The following is a 23,001-nucleotide window of genomic DNA, read 5'->3' as shown; positions in this document are numbered from 1 at the left end:
GGGGAAATACACAAACATCAAATACTTTTTATTTTTTTTGGAAATGGGGGCATCTCTCCTGTGCCCCCACCCCCCCAAAAAAGTGTGTGTGTGTGTGTGTGTGTGTGTTATCATACCCATTACATTACTTGCAAAATATATATGGTGCTGACATTTTCGGCAAGAGTGAGACCTACCGATATTCTGCATATAATTATTTTAATGTTTTTCAGAGCGAGAGTATTGGGGCCTGATCTGTTCGATATATTTCTCAACTGATACAGCAGGTATAATAGAGTCCCCCCCCCCGAGTTTGCCACAGAGCGCTCGTGTAATATACGGTTTAATACAAAATACATGATTGTGGGCAGGAATATACAAATTTTGGTCGATATACATGATCGTTGGTATCTATTCAAACGAGGGCCATGAAATACATTAGCAAATTCCTACAGTATTTAAGGCAGGCGATTACGAATTATTTAAACCACGTTTTTCATCTGTCACAGATTTTATAATCATTTTGAAGTGGCTGCTTTATCTCGAGGAAAACGAGCGGTAAGTATTAAACAAAACAAAATCTTAATAGCAATTTGATCACTTTTGCGTCATTTGACAGTAAGAATAGTAATAAATAGAGGATAATTTCTTTTCCTACGTTAGGCCTAATACCTGGTATGTTTCTTAGTGTGGTACACACACACAAAAAAAACCCCCAAAACAACACTAACAACATTTTAAAAAACCCACAAAAACGAGTGCCGTGCCGAAGCCACGGGCTAAAATGCTTTTTTATTATTTTTTTTTATTTATAGCATCAATCACAAATTGAAACATATACAGTATTAGCGTTGGAAAAGAAAGTTTTCTTTTTGTTATATTTTTTTTTCTCACCCTAGCGAAACACTTTCTGCAAATGACCTTAATGAAGGAAAATAATAAATTGACCTAAACCACTTTGAATGTCGACCGTATCTTTTATTTACACGGCATCATGCGCGGAAGAAAATACCAACTGAACCGGGATTTCAGACAGCAGATGAATTGAACTTGATTCATTGAACATCATTAGCAATTGTACAATCAAACAGATGCAACAATGAAAAGTGGAACTATGAAAAATCGAGAATGTTAGATTTGCGAAGGATTTATTCCGAATCATTGTCTGCTAATAGAGAATTCATGTCAGTTGCTGCGTCGGCGATGCCCACACAGCGCGCCGTCCAAATGTGAAGTTGCGTTGTGCTGAAAGACATAACACTGCCATAATTTATCTGATGGCATGTAAAGAAGCTGCTTAAATTATAGTATTTAAAAGTTTCTTCATTTTGTAAGAGCTCAAGAAATTAATTCTGGTTTGAAAGACAAGATGACGGTAAAACTCAGAAGACGTAGCTGTACAGTACCGTTGGTGTTGGAGACATCATAATAAAGGTAACTGCGTTAACTTCGCTTTTTGTTTGGTAATTTGTTGGATATTATCTTTTGCTGATCTTCTTTGAGCTTGGAGTAAATTTTACATTCTGAACATTTTTATTTGCACTTATCTGCTTAATATGTATTGCTGGGATATCATATAGAATATGAAGTCAGTATAATGGTACTATATTTTACATATTTGAATGATAAAAGACTGGTAAATGATATAATGATAAACTACAAAATTAATAATTTGCCCATTATCCCAAATATGTTAATTAAAACAAACATTGAATGTAAATTCAGATATAATGAGCAGTTGTAAGAAGTAAGAAATAACATTTTATCCATTGAACCTGTTATGTGTTATCATCATCAGTTTTAAAATAAACACATGGAGACAAGTTTACTTAAATTCTAAAATTAACACACTCACACACACACCCACACATAAAGTATTTTAATCTAATACAGAAATGGTGACATTGATATATGCAGACCAATAGTTTTTTTTTCTTCTACAGATATAAATTAAAAAGCCTAATTCTGAGAGTTTCACCTACAACAGTCATGATGGGAAAGGGCCACTAATTAAGAGCTGACATATGTGGAAGAAAAATACCATCCATGTTGAAAAGGGCTAAAGGTAATGTGAGAAAACATAATTTATCAATCTTATTTAACATTATTGTTGATATTTTATCTCAACTGGTCAAAAGGCTAAGTGGGTTTATGTAATGGTCCATAGTGTGTTATTTATTTCACATCCCCTTCTAACTTTCAACAGTAAAAAATTAGCTACTTTGGAGTCCATAGTTCTGATCAATTTGTTTATATAAAACTTGGTTTTGGGCTTAAATCAACATCTTGGATAAATCTAATAATGAGCAAAATCCAAGTATATACATGTGATCATGTATAAGATTAGTTGAATTTTTTAACCAGCCTAAAAGCCATACTTCCACAATATAGGCTAAAATCATTCAGTTGTCCTTGAAGTTTGATGAGTGTTAACCATTAATAATAATAAGGTGATCTTTCATCTGAGTATGTTACCACCGCATGCAATATTTATACATGTGGTGCAGTTTTTACTAAATTTAGAATACATGCTTATATAAATGAGATCTAGATTGAAGAAGTGAACATGCATACAAATACATGAGGTTATGACCACTACTGCTGATTCAAGTTTGATCATGCTTGGCCATTGGGCTTATATAGTCAAGCTTCACAATGATGCTTATTATGAGTGTGATAAAGGTATGGTAGTGAAGTGACCTTGCATCTGATTGGCAGAGTTTTTTATGATTTGCACAACAGTGTTTATGATCCAATTTAGATCTGACTTGTTTAATTATTTGCTTGTATGTCTGAGGCTATAAGCAAAATCTATGCATATAATGTGGTGGTTCTACATCTCACTAGCCATTCTTGCTACTGCTCTTAAAACTATTTCTCATTAATTTGATCAGACTTGGTAAATAGATTTATCTCATCAAGATATAGCAAAAGAGCAATTTTGTAAAAAAAATATTCATTCATATTAAACTCAAATTCTGCATCTGATTGGTTGACCTTGCAAATACTATAAGGGCTCTATTTCTGACAAAAAGATTATTTTGATCTAATGTAGCAGAAATGCTTATATGATCAAAACATTGAACATATTTGATGACAAATAAGAAATAGTTTTTCATGCAAATTTGATAAACATTGATAAATCGGTTCATATCATTAAAAGCTTGGAAGAGTTTGATTACATGCGAGACCATCACATATTAATCATTCTTTATTTAGAGAATTATTTTTGTCAGGATTTAGTAAAATATGTAAAATCAATATGGACTGGTTTTGTTATGTACAGCAACACTAGTTGTTTACTGAGTACTGAGGGAATTGGAGTAAGGCAAGGGTACATTGCAGTAGGTAACCTGGTTGACTTGATAACAGGATTTTAACACAAACATTTTTATCAGGAGTCTAGCATACTAACCATTGATTCACTGCAGATCCTGCCCCCATTAGTTACCTTTTAATACATAAAGCATTTGGGTTTTTTATGTCACAAATCCCATAGGGATTAAAATTAACATCATAGGTCTCACTGGATAGTTTCGTATTTTGACATCCCTCTAATTTTTAAGGTAGAAGGCATGAACCTAATTATCACAAGCCTAGCATTTATAAATTTACACATAAGCTAAATCTATAATGTGGTTCAGACTTACTTTGAGTTAGGCATGGAAATAGGTTGGCTTGTTGGTGACTGCCTGTCACAGTTAGATGAGCATTGGAGATCATATGTGTAACTTAGTCTACAAATGAGCTGCCGACTTTTATTTGTGTCTGCTACAGAGGTAAATATAAAAAAATCTTGATGGTTGAGGGGTGATGAAAAGTATGCTAGTTTGTTATAGTACTAGTGAACTTTATTCATGCATAAGGCACATACTGATTCTTTTAGTTGCCTTGTCACAGAAAAATATTGAAAATAGCTATTTCTAGTAAAAAATGAATGTAAAATGTAGGAGATGGTGGCAGTGATGGTTCAGTATAGAAACCAATAGATGCATCAGGAATTAACCTGATTACTGCAGTCAAAATCTCACATGTATGCTTTCTACAAATATCATTAGTTTGTTTTTATTAGTATCTTCATTGTTGGATGAAAATTCACCAGATAAACTGTCCAGTGAGACCATAAAATACACAGTTAGAAAATAAAATAAATTTATTCTAGAAAGAAATATTGCATGCAACTCTGTGACACAAATGAAAGTAATGAGAAAACACTTAAACAAATGGCTGACATTATTCATCTGGCTTATATAACTAACAGTTGGCCATTTCACTATGGAGTAGTCAGGTATATCTAGTATTGTAAGAACAGAACCTAAACAGTAATCTCCAAACTTTTATCAAGTCAATTGCATACTTAGGTTTGGAATGTATTACATGGGAATTATGTTAATTTTTAAAAATCAAAATGTACCTGCATCCTTTGACCCTACCAGAACCAAACTAAAAGCTCAAATTTGTGCAGCTGCTTTTGTTCATCACAAACATAATTGGGAGTATGACTGCTAACCCTACCCTCTAGCACACATTTAAGATCTTTAGAGTTTTTAAATACAACCTTCTAATTATACAAGTTTCATTACATTGGTCAATAATTAGTCACATGTGATGACACTTGTAACTAATCAAACCACAGCAACTGAGAGCAGACTAAGCACTGATATTTATATGGTACAGTGGCAATATACAGTCTGTCTGCCGCAACACATGAAACAAACTGGACAAATCTGAAAGCCTTGAATTTGACTTTATTTATCTGTATGGTAGAACAGAACCTGAGTTGAAAAGCTTTTAAAGAAAGACCTTGATATCAAACCTAATAATAACTGCAGGAGTTATGGATAATTAACCATTCTCTCAGTTTCAAACTGGGCATTCCATCCCATGGGGTTCTAAATGTAAACCAAGTGTAACTGATATCCTAATGAAATGTAAAGACCATAGCAGCACAACAGCAGGGACCAGATATGTCCAGATCCAGAAATCATAGACCAGTTTCAAACTGATAATGAACCACATAAAAATTGCACATCTGCTAGAACTTATGTTATGAAGATAACTTAAATTGCATTATTATTAATCCTTCTCCTCACAGTCATCATAACTGAGATGCATCATATATGTTTTATTGTAAAATAGTTTATGCAACATAATTCAGTGAAGACCTTTGCTGCCAATTTACCAGTGAACCATTTGTTTCAATGAACATATTTTATGTTGTAACAAGGAGCATCATTTAAACATTATGATACACTTATCATACCTGTATATGAAATCTTAATACTAACACTTATACTTGCAATACTACTACTAATAAAAACACCTGCATTGATAATTTGATTATGTTCAATTGGACTTATATCTAAATGATCACCAGCTGTATGAAAAGACATATTTTAATATATAGATATTGGATGGAATACTAGTTACCACAATTGAATAGTCATATGATAAATGATATATTATTTTAAACAATTTATATTTGCAGTGAAACATACTTTTACATTATTTTCCCTTAAATTTCATTTATAGAGCAGTATACTCTGCATTCATTAAATTACTGAAATGATTAATAATACAACAACAAATAATGCAACTTCCAGAACCACAAAAATCAAAAGATATAAACAAAAACTTCCCAACATGTATCAACAGTTGTCACTTAATAGACAGAACTATGAAGATTTAGGACAGGATGTTAACAAATTAGGTATTCAAGTTAAAAAGAAAAAAATACCAAGTAAGCTTACTACCAAAAAATCAAACAATAACAGTGAATTTTAGTACATTCCCAGGAAACAGAAATATGATTTCTCTTAACTTGATCTGATACATCTTAAATCTATAAAAAATGATTCATATTGTATGACTAAAATATTATGTAAACAAAAATTCCATCACTTTTTTCAGATGCAACATGCATACCCCAACCCATCCTTCTTGATCATAAAGTATACCAGCATTCCACTATAAGATGGGGAGCTGTAGTGGCTCAGTGGTTAGCTTTCTGGACCTGTGAAATAATGTAAGTTCAAATTCTATCATCGGACCAACCTGGGTTAGCTACCATGGTGTGTCCTTGGGCAAGACACTATACTTAAAGTGCCTTGGCACTAAATAACTTACTTGTGTTGGTTTACCATAAAAGGCCAAACCAAACACAAGAAACAACAACTTTAAAATATGAGTTTTGTCAATACTAAGTAAAGGAAAATCATACTGAAGAAATGTTTTTGTTAATACAGTTTAATGGATCTAAAAAATCTCTCTCTTCTGCAGGAGCTTAAAATGTTAAATTAGAAAGGTCATGGTACACATTGCTTTGTTCGTACACATCAGGCTCCGTAACCCATATCCAACTAAAAATTTTAGTAGAGTCTGAATAAAAAATATTTTAATCTGGATGATAATATTCTTTCTCCATTCATACATTACACCACCAAGATTGATCCAAATAAGATTACATTTTACTATAACACTGAGGATGAGTATGCCTCTTAACAACTGACAAATGTGGAGAGAATGGAGTTAAACTGAACTTTGATTTCTTTTCAACCATAGCACAAAATGATCATTTATTATGAAAAAACCTGAATAAAGTTGGAGTTCATAATCATGACAGTCTTGATATAATATAAATTCAATATATTATTGTTGTCTTGAGGTATAGTTCTGTATATTACAATCTCACACAAGATCAGGGTATATTTTAGTACCATACAGTTAATTCAGGATTGTATTAATACCTATTCTGGTGAATGAACATTAAATAAGATTTACTATTTTGGAACCAGTTGCAATAAAGTTTACTAAACAAGAGAAAATATGACTTTACTATAAGATCTAACATGTAAAATCTGTAAACAGAATACTTGCTTGACTTTACACTTCAACTATATCATAATATTTATTTGAAATGAATTTATACAAATGGCATTAAATTGGGTTTCAGGCTGGTAATGACAATGGTAGTAGTGAATAGGGACAGTCTAGGGACTAGGGAACTTCCATGTTAAAAAGGGTATATCCACTCTGGGGACAATGTAATTTAACATGGGAGAAAAAAAAATATCCATTCTAGGGACAAGGGGAATTTAACATGGGAGAAAGAAAAAAAACTATTCACTCTAGGGACAAGGGACATTGAACATGGGGAATAAATCGTGGGACTGTCTAGGGACTAGGGGAAATGGAACAGGGTCGGGACCCTATTTTAATAAGGTCCCGACCTGATGGGTCTATGAAAATGGAACAGACGAAAATTGAAACAGGGAGGGGTCTCTATTTTTTTATTATTTTTTTAAACAAAAAAATAAAAAAAGGGGTAGGCAATTGAAAGTCAAGATCTTTTCGAGAGATAGGAATGGCCCTGAAAAGGGCCTTTGGTTTTATGTTAATATACCCTTAACATAAAGGGCATCTGTGACATCTTCTTCTTGAGCTTAGGCTGCGCCTGACTGCAGGACCATAGATTAAGACTCTTTTGAGGCATCCTTGATGCTCCACATAAGATTCTTTGCATCCACAGGCTGGTGTCTGTCCTGTGGATAACTGTCCAGTTGGATCGGACATACATTGGTATGTCCGTCCGGAACATCATCGAAGACACAAGCGTTGAAGATTGTACGTCGGTCCACATGTTGGGGTGCCGAGTAACAGGTGAAGGAATGCAGTGAACTGTACTTATTTATAGGGAGAGGAAGGATTGAAACGGATTGAGTTTGTTGACCAATCCAAACACGCTTTACAAAATTCAGTCAGTCCACGTCCAATCCGAAGAGAGCAGTCTGTGATGTCACATAGTCTTTATAGATTCGCTAGCGCCTGTGCGCAGTCAATCTAAGCAACAGTTTTTCAACATGACGGAAACTCAGAAAATGATCAGTTGGGGTGCACCAGCGATGGAGACTACCCAAGGGAACCCGGACTTACTTTCAGAAGAGGTGAATTGGGATTTTGTGGATTTTTTTACTTCGCAAGAATTTGTTCCTGAACCTTCGTCACTTTCTCCTTCATTACCGCACATGGAAAATTTTAGACAGAGACAGAAAGAAGAATTGGAGAAATTTATACAACAGCAAAAGGAAGCGGAACAAGCTTTTCTCCTACAGCAACAGCAGCAAGAAGAAGAGGTAAGAAAAAAACAAGAAGAAGAAGAAGCAGCAGCAAAGAAACAAGGGTGTCAAAATCAAACGGTCACGGTACTGTTAGACATTTTAGCGGAGTTAAGAAGTCTGAAACAAATGTATCAGACTTCTTTATTACAGCCGAAGAGATCATGACCTTCCCGAGCTAAACACTTCAACCCTGTGACTACGCCTACCGCACCACCCTTAGTGATTTCAACGAAATCATCATCAACAGTACGCAGTCCAGAAGTAGGCCTTGGCCGTGGCAAAGGCTTAAGACAGTTAAAGTTGATTGTTTAAACTCACCCCTTACACCAAAAAAGACCCTTTTCAGGGCCACCCACGTCTCTCGAAAAGAAATAGACTTTCAATGGCCAATAGCTAAAAAAAAAAAACATTTTACCCAATAGTACGTGTCTGTGTATGAGTGTGCGTGAGTGTAGGTTCTTATTTTAAAATCAAAACCCAAAGACACTTACCTTTTATAATTAATTTATTCTTTTATAAATATTTACAATTTACAATTCACAACAGAGCACTTTAAAAAGTTCATAGACTTCTTCTGTCTCATTGTTCACTCTCTCTGTTTTTTTAATTTCTTCACCGTCACAGTCTTTTCCTCCTCTTCCTCCTCACTTTCTTCCCTTCTTTTCTTCACCTGTTTCTTTTTCTTCACCTGTCTGTTTTCTTCCTCTTCTTCTTCCTCTTCCTCTGAAGAATCCCTCTCTTCTTCTGACTCCTCTTGTTTCTTTTTTGGACAGTCTGGTGACCAATGTCCTTTTTCTTGACAATAATAACAGGTATCTTGACTTTTGTCTCTTCTAACCCCTTTTTTTCTGTTTTTGACGGTCTGGACACTTTGAAGACCAATGCCCTTTCTTCTGACAGATATAGCAAGTATCTTGACTTTTATCTCGAAAGGAAGGAGAGTAGTCCCTCGGCTGGTCTGAAAAGAATTTTCTAATGACCCCTCACAAAGCTCTGATGAAATGTTCGATCTGGGTAGCCTCTTCCATCGTTGTGCTCGGTTTGAGAGTGAAATGAATAGTGAAAGGACAAGACACATGCCCTTTATATACGCTGATCTGCTATGACTATAAATTAGTCCATGGTGTTTAAACTTTAGTCATTTGACTTTTTGCTATCGAGATGAAATGATCCAATTCATTTGAGAAGAAAGAAGAAGAAAGAAAGAGGCAGAAACGTGATCTATCACCTCGTACCAGGGTTGAAGTCTTGGCACAAATTCATGCCAGTGATTTTGAAGAGGACATGAGTGAACCAGAATCCAAACCCTCTAAACAAAGTTTACCACCCTTAGTCAACCCTGAAAAGTACTATGACATTCGAGAGACGGAAAAGCGTCCCTGTAGAAAATTTAGAACTACGGCTTACAAATACACAGTGAAGTTTAAAGATTTTAAGTATGAAGTAACGTTAGAGAAAGCAGAAGGGTTCATCACCGACATGTGGGATTCTTTGCTCACCACACTCAAGTGACAATGTCAACCCAAAGAAGATGATCGCTTGAGACTTTCCATACAACATGACGGCTTGAAATCCCCTGTTTGGATCGAGTTTAGCAGCCCTGCAGTATTGACCACTTCTAAAGTCATGGACAAGATTCAACACGTGCAACAATCTAATGACCAGTTTGACATCACCGATGGAAAAGCCACACTGGACATGACCCACGTCTCTCCTCCTCAAGGGACCGGACAACGCAGAAAGACCTTATTGGTCAACAACCTTCGCATTACCAAAACAAGTCTTGTCCAAATTAACAATTTTCAACACCACATGTGTTTAGCCCGAGCCATCGTGGTGGGATGAACCTATGCCGACAAGAACGACACGGTAGAATGGAAAAGAGCCTGGGAGAACATTCGAAAATCGAACCTAGCCAAACAACGAAATGAAGCGGAACTTCTGTTACAACAAGCAGGCCTGTCCAAAGACACACCCTGTGGCATTCCTGAGATGCAAAAATTGCAAGATGCCCTAGCTCCACGATACACCTTGAAAGTGCACCCTCAAGAAGTGCGCGGGTCTCTGTTGTTTCGAGGGAAAGACTTTAAGGATGGAAAACACATTCACCTCTATCATCACGATGACCATTTCGATACCATTACCACTATCACTGGATTCCTGGGATACAAATATTAATGTGAGAAATGTGACTATGGTTATAATAATCGAGAGCAACACAAACATTGTGGATCGAAATGCTCAGGATGTTTGGCCTCTCAACCCTGTCTGAGCGAAGGGCAAGAACCAGTGCATTGTCCTGCTTTTCTGCGCACATTTGTCAGCCCTGCCTGTTACCAACAACATCTGAAGACGCAAGGTTCACAGAAGAAATGTGCTTGTCAACTCCTGAGATTGTGCCCAATGTGTGGACAAGGTCTATGTACCAACAGTACCAAGGTACACGTATGTTCAGGAAAGAAAAAATGTCACATTTGTCACTGCATCGTGGACTTGGAACACCAATGCTACGTGCAAAAATACCAATCCCAACCAGAGAAAGAGGATGGTCACAAGAAGAAGAAAGGCAATTTCATCCTTTTCGATTTCGAATGCATGCAAGAGACCGGTATTCACATTCCTAATTTCTGCGTGGCTCATCGAGCGTGCGAGAAGTGCATTCAAGAACCTATCTTGAGTTATTGCCCTCACTGCAGTAAGATTCCTGGAGGGCGTGAAAAAATCTTTCAAGGACCAAACACACTAGCCGATTTCACACAATGGGTCTTAGAACCCATCGACAAGACGTGGAGCCAAGAGGACATCGAACATTATTATGGAGAATGTCATCACCATGCCACAGTGATGGCTCACAATTTCTCCAGATACGATGGACAGTTTCTTTTGAGATACTATACGGAACGTGGCACCGAGCTTCCTAAAGTCACTTTGAACGGAGCCAAAATCATTTTCATGCAAGTGGGACAAGTGCAATTTAAAGATTCGATGAGCTACTTAGCCATGCCTTTGAGTCGAATGCCTAAAATGTTTGGAATGACAGAAATGGCTAAAGGGTACTTTCCACACTTTTTCAATACAGAAGCCAATCAACATGCCGTTCTACCCCATTTGCCTCAGGCTCACTATTACGACCCTGACAACATGCGTACCGAACGAGAAACTTTCTACGCTTGGTACCAGGCTCACGCCTCCAACCCTTTCGACTTTCAGGAAGAAATGCTAAAGTATCGTCATTCCGACGTGGACATTTTACGGCGATGCTGTGGAAAATTTCGAGAACTGTTCATGGAACACGGAGGGGTTGATCCTTTGAAAGAAGCTTGCACCATTGCCAAAGCGTGTTCCTTAGTCTACCGACAACGATTCATGCCTGAAAACACTGTGGCTGTCATCAGTCCTCAAACGACCAACTATGTCAAACGTCAATACTCGGTCAAAGCCCCACGCTGGTTGCATTACTTGTGCGACAAGGAAGACAAATGGATTCAGCATGCCCGCAATAGAGGGGGCGAAAAGACCATCGGAACGCATTCGGTCGATGGCTAGGACTTAGAAAACCCCAAGATCGTGTACGAGTTTAACGGTTGCCTATTTCACGGATGTTCTGTCTGTTACCCTGACCGTGGCACTAAAAATCAGTTTTTACAACGAACCATGGAAGACTTGTACCAGGCCGTTTGTCAGCGACGCCTAAAGTTAGAACAGGAAGGATACCAAGTGGTGGAAATGTGGGAACACCAATATGATCACCGTTTGAACACCGATCCTGAGTTTAAACGCCTCATGGAAAGTTACCAGTTCATGGACCCCCTGAACCCGAGGGATAGTTTGTACGGAGGAAGGACCAATGCCACCTGTTTGCTGTACCAAGCTGACGAAGAGAAAGGAGAAGAAATCAAATACTTGGACGTGTGTTCACTGTATCCCTACGTGTGCAAATATTGTTGCTTTACTGCAGGGCACCCACAATTGTTCACCGAACACATCGACCTAAAAAATATTCGACAATACGAAGGCTTGATCAAGTGCAAAGTTTTGCCTCCCACGAACCTATACCATCCCATCTTACCTCACCATTGCCAAGGCCTTGACGGGGACATGGGTCAGCGTAGAATTGTTCAAAGCTCTGAATATGGGATACCAACTGTTAGAAGTGTACGAAATTTGCCACTTTCCAAAGACACAATAATATCACAAGGGTGACCCCACGCAAAAAGGCATTTTCGCAGGCTACATGGATGCCTTTTTGAAACTGAAGCGAGAAGCCAGTGGCTATCTGTCCTGGTGTCACACTCCCGAAGACCAAAAGACATTCAGAGAGAAATTCTGGGCACAAGAAGGCATTACTTTAGATCACATCGAGAAAAACGAAGGCAGGCGATCGTTTGCCAAAGTGATGTTAAATTGCTTGTGGGGTAAAATGGCACAATGACCGTGTTACCCAAGATGGAGTATTTGACCGAACCTTCCCGCTACTTTCAGATGATTCACGACAAAGCCAAATTCATGAAACACGTGGACGTCGTTCGTGAGGATTTGATCTTGGTGAATTACGAAGATCTGAACTTTGTACAAGACGACCCCTTTGGAAATGTCATCATTGCAGCTTACGTGACAGCTCATGCTCGCTTAAAATTGTATGAAGCTTTAGAACTGTTAGGGGAACGTGTCCTGTACTTTGACATGGACAGTTGCATTTATTTCGATCACCCGAGTCAACAGCACCCTGACATCGAAGGAGACCGTTTAGGAGCCTGGACAGACGAGCACCCCAATGACAAGATTCTAAGTTTCGTCAGTGGCGGTCCAAAAAATTACGGCTACGAATACCAGGACAAACAAGGAGAAGTGCACACGAAGTGTAAAGTGAAAGGACTTACTCTGAATTATCGTACCAGTCGAGTGGTCAACTTTGGCGTATTGAAAGAAGCCTTGCAGTCTAGAGAAACTGACCACCTATCAATCCAACAAGATTGTACGTTTACCCACACACCACATCGTCAGTCAACCCTTGGAAAAAGTCTATCAAACCGTGTAGCAGAAGCGAGTGCGGCTTCCCACCCACTTTACTTTACCGTATGGACATGACGGTATAAAACATTGGTTGTAAGAGGATAGCCACCCACCAGAAGGATGACTTCGCCACAGCAAGAATCGAGTGAGAAATCCAGTGAGAACTCCAAGTTCAAACCCTACCATTTTCCAGTCTTCTTACCTGACTATTGTGATTGTGCCCATCGATTGGACACGTTTCAAAAATGGCCTACGGATAGGGAAGGATTACCTTCTTCGTATGTTTTAGCTAGAACAGGATTTGTCTACTTCGGACCTGAGTCAGGAGTGGGATACGAAGTACAGTGTTTCGCTTGCGGACTGGAGTTACGAATGGATCTATGTATCTACAAAGATTCAGCTATTCTGGAACATACTCGATGGTCTCCGCACTGCCCTTACCTTTCTATGGCCTTTCCACCCATTAAACTACGGTACAATTATGACGGTACCTTAGAGACGGTACCTTCCAAAACTAGACGTAAACACATTGCATCCTATTTCATTGTTGTTTCTTTTCCACATAATAGCTTATTTTTTATAAAATGTTAAACTTTACTAATCTTTTTTCAAGATCACTTTAGTTTGCAAAAATATATCTTGTCATTTATTGGCATTCTACATTGAATTTTGTAAACTAGCTATAAACCTGACCTAATTACTCAACTTAACTGCTGACAGAAACAGTCTACTGTAAATTTCATTTCTGTAGCTCGATGGATAAACATTACATCTTTTAAAGCTGTGCACAGAATAGGCCGACATATCACGAGTCAGGAAAACATGGGGGTGGTATCCCCTGTGTCCAAAATTAATATCATTTTGAATAGAATATTCTAGTGACAATTGCCTCTTTTCAAATGGTAAGCATTGCTTTATTTTATTTTCGTCAATCTGTCAAATTCGGTATTCATTTTGCTTTAATATGTGAGATGGAAACCTTAGGTGCATAGAAATGTCAGACAGCATTGTACATCATGTATGGTGTCCAACATACTTTTATGATCATAAAACAAAATCCCATTGTTTTAGTTATCGCCACTGATTTAAAAAATATTCATCCAAGCTAAATATAATAATAATAATAATGAGGACTTTGTATAGCGCCTAATCGTTAGAAGCTCTAAGCGCTTTGCAACATTAGACAACATAAAAACATACACAATGATATGATTACAAAAACAAACACCATGAAATTAGAAAACATAAAAAAATATGCTGAGAATATTTAAGGTAGTTAACATTATTAAGTCATTAGGTTTGTTTTTGCAGTCAGAATAAGTAGTTTTGAGAGCACTCTTGAATGGGATCAGTGCGTCTTTGTGTCTAAGTTCAGTGGGCAATTCATTCCATGTTGCTGGGCCCTGGTATGCAAAAGAATGCTGTCCATGTGACTTTGTTTTCATAGTGAGAATAATGAGTATATGATTGTCGGAAGAGGAGTGTAAGTATCTTGCTGGTGTGTACACATAGGTGAGGTCGGATAGGTATGTTGGACTAGAGTCTGTCAGTGCAACGTAGCACAGAGAACAAATGTTGTGTTTGATTTTGGATCGAATGGATAGCCAGTGTTGGGTACAGAGCAGCGGGGAGGTGTGCTCTGATTGTGGTACTCTAAGTATGATCCAAGCAGCTATGTTTTGAACTTTTTGAAGTCTCTGCAGTAGATATTAAGATGAACCAGACAGAATTCAGTTACCATAGTCCAGTCTTGAAAGTAGTAATGAACACACAAGTGTTTTAGTGGCATCAACTGAAAGATATCTGAGAATGGAGCTGATGCGTCTCAGCCCAAGATATGCAGCCTTGCATATGTTCATGACATGTTGGTGCAATGTGAGAGTACTGTCCAGAGTAACACCTAGGTTTTGTACTGATTGTGTGAATTTAATGTTGGTGTTGCTGATATTTATTGTGTGAGGTAAAGGATGTGAATGAGAAAGTCTTTGTGTTGTAATCAGAATGGCCTCAGTTTTATCATCATTCATCTACAGCTTGTTACAAGTCATCCATGATTTCACATCAGAAATGCACATCTCTACACCTTGGATGGTAGCATCAACTTCAGTTGGGTGACTAGATTTGTATATTTGGGTGTCATCAGTGTACAATTGACGAGACACTGGATGATGATCTATGACACTTGAGAGCAGCTGAGTGTATAGAGTGTAGAGAACAGGTCCAAGAACAGACCCCTGTGGAACACCACAACATAGATCAACTGGGCTGGAGTGTAATCTATTTGCAGACACAATTTGTGTCCTGTGGCAAGGGCGATATGCAGATTGTACATTGCTAAAAAGACTGTTTGAATTCAGACAAGATGCAAGCTGGGATTGAATAACCTTTTGCAAGATTTTTTATATGAACTGGAGATTAGAAACCGGGCAGTAGTTCTTTAAATCGTTATGGTGTAGTGTTAGTTTCTTCAGCAGAGGTTTTACAGTGGGAGTTTTGAAAAATGATGGAAATTATGCTGATGAGAGAGAGGTATTAATAACATCAGTTAGTGAAGGCAATACTGGATCTAAGCACTCAAGCAGCAGTAATGTTGGAATTGGATCAAGTTCACATGACTTTGGTGCACTCTAGGATGATTACTTAAAAATGCATTTATTGGTGGTGAGAGACTGAATACATGACTTGATACTTGTGTTTAGCATTAATTGGAAAGCTGAAGATTAGTAATCTTTTGACATACATATCTTAATTGTACCATTTAATTTACAAAATTCAATGTAATTTGCATTGGTAAAATGAGTAGCACAAGAAAAGTCATTATGAATCAGAGATAAATCATATCTTTGTTTTATCTGGAGCTTGACTAATTTATTGCACATTTCTGTACACTATTTTGTCTTTAGTCCAGGATTATTCACTGCATTCGGATGCATTTCATGGTGAAAATTCACCAGCTGGATTTAAAAGTGGTGAATATTGCTAGCGATTGTTCTGCAAGCCCTGTATGTCACAAGGAGTCAGTGTATTCAAGGACTCATACAGTATTTACAAGTTCTCATTGATATTTCAGATGAAAATGAAGAACTGAAAAAAGATGAAAATCTCAAGTGGAAACCTTTCTGGTCAGCCATCTCATCCAAAACCTCCTGAAATGGAGAGTATTTTGCAGACTCCAAGATTTCCTCTTATTCTGCTGGTATGTTCTATTTAGTTTATCTGGTCTCTTTTTATCAATTGCTTTTATACCATGCCACAATTGGAAATTCCTTATCAAAAGTATGTATAAATTTCATCATTTTTCTGTCTGTTTAATAAGATGTGTTTAAGAGTACTTACTTACTCATGATGCTGTATATATGAGATTAGATGTTTCGCTAAAAAAGAATGCATTTTGTGATATATTGTATCACTGCCTTATATACAGTGGTCATTGCAACCAGTATGCATTTTGTTTACATGCCAAAAAATCCAGTCTGATTTCTTTGTTTCTTTTTTACTGCAATTAAGGAGTAGTGATAATCTTTATGCTCTTAGCTGCATCCAGAAGGACAACACCATCACCATCCCCATCCACTCTGGAGTGGAGAATATAAAGATTTCTCTCTGCCAGTTCCTCTGCAAGTAGTAAGTATTGAGGATGGAAAAAAAATGTACATTATAGAATAATGAAACAAATACTACAGGTGTTGACTTTTATATAATCTCTTATTTCATTTACAGCTCTCTAAATATGAGTAAGTCAATTATACACTGTATTTATGAATTTAATTCTCATCTAAGGTAGTAGAACTGTTTTATGTTTGACAAAATGTTGGGTAATTTGTGGCCGTACACTAAAAACACATTTTGTAGCATTTAAAAATGCTTATGTTCAATGCACGTAAAACTCATTGGTTTGTTGTCACTTCAGTTGATAATAGTCTTGTCATCTTGTAAACATTTTGAATGTTAGTGTTCAATGCTAAGGTCATATACATTGATTCAACATCAAAATTTGTTTGCAAAATGGAAGATTATGACATGAAAGCACAAGCTCTTGTAGCTTAGATACTGTTATTTCAGAACATTGTGAGATGTTAATTAATTAAATTATAGGTCATAAAACATACTGTTCAAGACATATTTGTGCAAATAAACAATGAATTGTTTTTCATTGATGTGTCGACTGTTCATCATTCCATTGGTTTTTTTATTTTTCCTTCTGATGTATACCATTGTCTTGTGTAAGTCAGACGCCTAAGCCATCTACATTGAATGCAGACTTTACAGACACCAGCAGTGAAACAACATATCCAGGGAATAAAAACATAAAGGATTATAGGGAAAAGTTTTCATATAAACTGTACAAAAACCATGTATTTCATTCCATAAATATTTTTCATTGTTAAACCCATGTTCACTGTACAGATCTTTATAAGGAGTTTATAATAATGATCTTTATCTTTCAAAACTAATTTCATCACAAATCTGTTACAGATTTCCAGTTCAATGTCCTTATGAAACTGGACACAAATATTGAGAATTTGTTGGAGCAGCTGGCCCTCCAAGTTCATACACAAGGCCCAGACACAGAATATAGAGAAGAAATTCTTGCAATGCCATGTGATTCAGTGGAGGAACTAGAGGGCCTTTGCCAGAGGCTGGAGGAGAATCCCAAACTCTCCAAGAAGATGGTAAATTGGGGCTTTATTTTCTATTTAAAAAAACTGTTATAACCTTTATTTGCTGTTGTGAACCTCAATATGCATTATGCAAGTTCTGCAGTGCCTGTATAATTATTTTTGGGGGTGGGGTGAACATGTAGTGGTCAGCTGTTTTGTCTTACGGATGTAGGCCAAAACATGTTTAGAGATGAACATGTAACAGGTATTTTACTACATATACACTATTACATATTATGTGGCTACTTTAATTCAATCCTTGAGTGAATGTCATTTATGAAGTTAATAGATTCACGGTGGTTAATTTGGTTTATAATTGCTATTAGTACATTGTGTTCCATAGTTAATGTTATCAAATTTTTTTCAAGTTAGAGAAATTAAATTTGCTTGCAAAACCATCGCAAAAAATAACTATATACAAGCATATTTTGTCACATCGATCATGAAATACTACTACTAATAATAATATCAAAATCAAAAAATAGTAATATTATTATTATTATTTTCAGATATGCTACTTGAGCTCCCGTGGCAGGTTTACAATTGGGGATAGTGTCTGCAGGATGATGAAAAAGCTTAAAACAAAAAGACTGGCCAGAGTATAGTCCAAAGGGACGTAAAGGGAAAAAACATTCAAGAGCTTGTGATATGTCAGGTTTTGATAAGTAAGTATGGCTTGATTTAAATTGTGTTTTTCATGTGACTTGCCAGAGATTTTTAAATGAATTGATAAAGTAACTTGAGACCACATTTCAAAGTACATGTTTTAAAATATTCCATTGATTATTGCTGGCATTTAGAAAAATGCAATGCATCCTTTGTTGTGAAACTTATTTTAAAACATTGTATTACTCTTGCAGAAGCCTGCTTGAAAAATAATGGCAAAGCAAAGGCAAATGGAATGGAAGAGACCATATCAGAGACCCTCAAATATGCACCCAACCAACGCAGAATGATAAAAAACAAGGTAATCCAAATGACTCTTATTTCATCAATATTGGATTCAGTTTCGTCTTTTAAAGCATAGTATTTGCAAAGCGGATGCATTTCTAAACTGATAACAAAATCAGCTTATCCTATTGCCCAGGACTATCAGAGCTAGAGTCCAGCTAACTACGGTATGCATATATCTTGTCTGATCGGATAAGTGCCTCCATTTGGAATTTTTATTCACATGAAATATTTGGATGAAATAAATTCATCTTTGTGCAAATTGATTGCACCATCCACTTGTCAGAAATGACAAGTAAGTGCAAAGTTATCTTGTATCATGGCTTAATGATAGTAATGGAAGCACAAGTGCAGTGAAGAAAATTTCATACATTTTTATAATGCTGATTAACATGACTTCTGCATATGTAACTAGTGCTGAGATGATATGACTTTATTTAAGCATTACAATTTTGTTTTAATTTGCAGGTGCCTGAGCAGAAGAAGTAATAGATAAACTTTACAGTGGAGTTGGAGACTGATTCTGATTCATAATCTTAATTAAATCTAGAAAATAAACATTAAAGTCATATTAAAATATATGTTGCATTGTTTCCTTCTTTCATTTTTCTCTTAAAAACAAATGTCTGAACCTTTAGTCTGTAAATTCAGTGGATTCCTTATCAGCCCATCTACTTTTACTTTACACCATGCTACTTTAAAAAAAAAATGAATTATCCCCATTGGGGTAGGTCCCCCCAACCCCCCACCCTACTTTGTCAACATACCTGCCACATTTAAATCTAATGGAAGGCCCTGCTGTAAAGCCTGTTAGTAAAACTACCCACCAAGAGGATTTCATACATTTGCAACTCCTAGATGGATGGTAATGTTTTCATTTTTGTAATGTAGATTTGGACATTCTTGCCACCAGTATGGAATATGTGTTTCAGAAACACAAGCAGCTTTCATCAGATTTGCATATAGGTTTTATATGTTGTGAGTATGTTGTAGGAAGTTTTTTTAAATAACATTATATGAGATGATGCCAGTGGAAATGGCAGAAAAGTGTCTGTATTGTTCACCAACTACACCTTGTTCTTACAAAATGTGGCTGTTACCCATTCCAATGATGATGTCACTGACAGCCATCAGTGAGGAATGCCCAACAAGCATAATACAAATTGCTTCCATTGTAATTGTTACAATTCCATTCTGACCACTCCGGTGTCCTAGTGGTTAGAGCGTGCGCCTCAGAAGCGGGAGGTTCAAACCCCAGCCAAGTCATCCCAAAGACTTACAAAAATGGTATTAACAGCTACCTCGCTAGACGCTCAGCATTAAGAGGTTAGTGTTAGGACTGATCGGCCTGGTGTCAGGATAATGTGACTGGGTACAACATCATACTACATGTTTGCAGCATGATGTCCCAGTGCTATACATCACTATAAACTGCCACACTGCAGACATCGTAGCAATATGACTGAAAAATTATTCAAGCTACGTTAAAAATCCAATCACACACACACAATTCCATTCTACGATCCAGAACCAACACTAATTCCGTACTACAGTTCTTGCATTTCAATCCAATTTTGCTTTTGAAATGTAGTGCCACTCGATTCATAATGAACCCATTCATTTCAAACACTCGCAAATACTTATTATTCCTGTCTACAACTGAAAAATATCTATATAAAAAAACGTGTAACTGTGTTTTATGCAAGGGCATGGAGACGCACAAAAACTTGCACCTGAAGCTTGAATAAAACCCCGACTGTGGATAAGACTTTACCCATCGATTACCCCAGCTTGGGGATAAATTCCGACCATGGCGATTTATTATATATCCTATGACTGCTCCAGCTTGAGGGCAAAATCCAAACACATCCCTAAAAAGATAACAAGTATAACGGCTCTTTACCTTCTGTAAATGCCACTTGAGCTTCCTGATGCTGTTGTATCTGCCATTTGACAGAATCACGAAAGTGGATATATTTCTTAATTGCCTCTAGTTGTTGAGCTAGTTTAGCTGTATGAAATTCCTTTGTGCAGACTCACTCATTATTAATATTACAACAGTGATTTAATTACACATCACCTGTCAGCACACCGATGATAAGTCAGTTGTTTTATAACACACCAACAAGCTTGCCCCTTGCACCCCCCCCCCTTTTTTTTTTGGGCACCTGTGGACATGAATCTGCAAGTCTCAAATTGTCATTTTTAATATAAGATCTCAACATTTTTAAGGCCTTAATTTTAAAGACTTCCTTAAAACCCCCAAAAGGTTATCAACTGGATCACCAGCCTTCGTTTAGAGTAACATCATGTATATATATATTTAGGTCTAAGGAAACACAATAAAAATGTTTGATTTAACAATGACATATTTGCCTCAGGTCTGTGATCCTGAAGTGAATATTAACTGTCCATTTATTTTCTTGGCTTTTCTTTACTAGGAAATTGATTATAGAGATTTCTGCGATGGTGAAGTCAATGTAAACATTGGTTACTATAACATACTTTTTACGCCATGTTTGAAAAAATAAATCCAATGGAAAGGTTATAGTCTGAAAATCGTCATTAAATTAAGTTAATATAGGGGAAAAAACTTTAAGAGTTCATAAATATTTTTCAGTGCTGAATAAAGATATAACATAACACTTTCTGCTGTGATTTTAATAGTTTCTGAGAGCATGAAACATTTCTAGAACTATAATGTATAAATGTTCTCAAAAGATTATATTAATATGGGGGAAAAATCTGTTATGAAATAAACCAACAAGATCTTGTATGAATTCATGTTATCTTTAAATATGATATTTGTGTGAAATTATCTGGAAGAAAAAACAAGATGGTGCCACTCACACATACAATGTGGTTGCCACAGTGGCCATATTAAGAAACTTTCTATCGGTACTTCTGAATGGATAATTGTGTCATCGTGTCAATATGTGTACAAAATACTTATGTTGATGTCTAGCAGGTCCTGAATGAGAATTATGGTGCTGTACAGACATCCTATAAGGCCACCAATGTGGCCATCCTGAAAATCTTGTTATAACTACTTCTCCTGAATGAATCGTCATATCAGTGAAAGACTTCTTATGTCCAGTTGGACGTAAATGAAAATAGTGCCAATCTAACCTCCAATATGGCTGTTTTAATGGGCATCTGGAAAACCCCTTCCTTGCTACTTCTCCTAGATGGCTGGTCATTTTGACATTGTGCTTTCACTAGATGACCTATTTGATGTCTGGTTGGCCGTAAATGGAACTATGCATGTGGTTTTGATGTCTAGTTGGTCCTAAATGTGGTTTTTGCTGCTCATAAACTTCTAATGGTATTATAGTTGGTTCCTTAATGAAACTGCTGTACAAAATTAAAAGGCCTTCTCGCTTTCTACCAAGTTTGGATACAATTATCTTTACCAGCTAGGATTTCTTGATCCTCTTTTTTATACATCAACCCTTCACATATGTAGTTAGCTAAAACAGTATTTTGAACAATTAATTGCCCTCTTGCAAATAAAATCCCAATTGCATGCTTTTACCAGTGTGAGAGCTCCTTATATAAGTAGCTAAGTATTCAGTAACTGAATTTCCACATCCACATGCATCAACTCAGAATTAAAAGCTGCAAAACATATACAAATTGGAAAATCTTCAGACATGTGTCACTTTGCATGGTGGGTGTTATGATTTAAATGCAACAAGGAAATTGAATTAGGGTTAATTTCTTTAAGCTGTATTCAATCATGGGGCCCTGGGTTATAGAATGGTCTAGGCATACACATCACTCAAACTAATCAACTCTCTCTAGTCCAACCAATGTGTGTATATGAGAAAGCTTGCCAGTAGCGTTATGTGTGTTGATTTCCTCCAATAAATATGCTGGCTGCCATGTAAAGCCTATGATGTCCTGAAAAATGCTGTTAAGCTCCATACAAGCAAGCTAAACAATCAATGATATAATGGAACAGTAGACATCATTTTAGCTAAATATGCCAAGAATTGATTTAGAGAGTTGGTTAGTGATGATGACTTAAAATTGGCAAGAGAAAAAGATAAAAGAAATGACCTTTCATGGCACTGTAATATAACAAATGAGGAAAAACAAAAGTTTATTGCATTTGAACCTTTTGTTTTTTCACAGTTTCAATTTAATTTAAGCCATACGGCCCCTTATTTTGCCTTACCAAACATATAGCAAGTTATTACCTCAAGCCCTAGCACTAATAATGCCTCACAAGTAAGCAGTCTTTTATGAAGTCTCAGGTCTGAGTATATGTCTAGCAA

The 23,001-nt window shown here is 36.6% G+C and overlaps 1 long non-coding RNA gene across 2 annotated transcripts; it reads left to right on the top strand.

Annotated features, from left to right (window-relative positions):
• The first annotated feature begins 515 nt into the window (after window positions 1–515).
• On the top strand, window positions 516–19,302 carry LOC149774248 (uncharacterized). Of its 2 annotated transcripts, XR_016416898.1 has the most exons (8): window positions 516–1,413; window positions 1,923–2,044; window positions 5,890–6,004; window positions 16,644–16,733; window positions 17,586–17,782; window positions 18,280–18,435; window positions 18,631–18,737; window positions 19,190–19,302. It is a non-coding gene; the product is annotated as an uncharacterized LOC149774248 (long non-coding RNA). The 2 variants fall into 2 exon arrangements; XR_016416899.1 differs by lacking the exons at window positions 516–1,413; window positions 1,923–2,044; window positions 5,890–6,004 and adding an exon at window positions 15,308–16,305 and having other exon boundaries at window positions 16,617–16,733.
• The last annotated feature ends 3,699 nt before the right edge of the window (window positions 19,303–23,001 follow it).

The sequence above is a fragment of the Sinohyriopsis cumingii genome, unplaced genomic scaffold (assembly GCF_028554795.1).
Source record: "Sinohyriopsis cumingii isolate HCF-2022 unplaced genomic scaffold, ASM2855479v2 utg000360l, whole genome shotgun sequence".
Classification (NCBI taxonomy): domain Eukaryota; kingdom Metazoa; phylum Mollusca; class Bivalvia; order Unionida; family Unionidae; genus Sinohyriopsis; species Sinohyriopsis cumingii.
This window is presented reverse-complemented; position numbering and strand designations above follow the sequence as displayed.